Raw genomic sequence first — 1,191 nt, forward strand, 5'->3', positions numbered from 1 at the left:
GTGTGTTAAATTTTGTGTTATCGCTCTCACTCTCTCATACTTGTCACTGTAAGTTCAACATGGCACCTCATGGAAAAGAACTCTCTGAGGATCTGAAAAAAGAATGGTTGCTCTACATAAGGATGGCCTAGGCTATAAGAAGATTGCCAAGACCCTGAAACTGAGCTGCAGCACAGTGGCCAAGACCATATAGCGGTTTAACAGGACAGGTTCCACTCAGAACAGGCCTCGTCATGGTCGACCAAAGAAGTTGAGTGCACGTGCTCAGCCTCATATCCATAGGTTGTCTTTGGGAAATAGACGTATGAGTGCTGCCATCATTGCTGCAATAGTTGAAGGGTGAGGGGGCAGTCTATCAGTGGTCAGACCATACGCCGCACACTGCATCAAATTGGTCTGCATGGCTGTCGTCCCAGAAGTAAGCCTCTTCAAAAGATAATGCACAAGAAAACCCGCAAACAGTTTGCTGAAGATAAGCAGACTAAGGACATGGATTACTGGAACCATGTTCTGTGATCTGATGAGACCAAGATAAACGTATTGGGTTCAGCTCTTTCTAATCCGCAATTGTGGTGACAGGGTTTACCCGGCTCAGTATGTCGTCCCACAAGACCTTTTAGAATTAAGAGGTTTCTCGCCAAGAAACAGAATAGACCAATCCCACAGTGGATCAGAATGAAAACTGACAATAAGATCAGGTATAATTCCAAGAAAAGACACTGGAGAAGGACCAAGCTTGGCCTGTAAAAAGCGGTGTCCATGGAAGCTGGGCATCCTGTGGGTTACTTGCCAAGACCCGATCAACACCTTATACAGTTATTTTGTAGCAGTATCTGCTGTTTCCAGTTCAAATAAACATAACACTACACTTGTAAAAAAAGAAAAACGTATTTGGTTCAGATGGTGTCAAGCGTGTGTGGCGGCAACCGGGTAAGGAGTGCAAAGACAAGTGTGTCTTGCCTACAGTCAAGCATGGTGGTGGGAGTGTCATTGTCTGAGACTGCATAAGTGCTGCCGGCACTGGGGAGCTACAGTTCATTGAGGGAACCATGAATGCCAATATGTACTGTGACATACTGAAGCAGAGCATGATCCCCTCCCTTCGGAGACTGGGCTGCAGGGCAGTATTCCAACATGATAACAACCCCAAACACACCTCCAAGACGACCACTATCTTGCTACATAATCTGA

General features: G+C 45.8%; 1 pseudogene across 1 annotated transcript; it reads left to right on the forward strand.

The window, feature by feature from the left end:
- Positions 1–596: 596 nt before the first annotated feature.
- Positions 597–854, forward strand: LOC309545277 (large ribosomal subunit protein eL39-like; annotated as a pseudogene). The gene has a single exon. The product of its transcript is annotated as a large ribosomal subunit protein eL39-like (transcript).
- The last annotated feature ends 337 nt before the right edge of the window (positions 855–1,191 follow it).

This window comes from Pelophylax lessonae, assembly GCF_965119305.1.
Source record: "Pelophylax lessonae genome assembly, chromosome: 2".
NCBI lineage: Eukaryota > Metazoa > Chordata > Amphibia > Anura > Ranidae > Pelophylax > Pelophylax lessonae.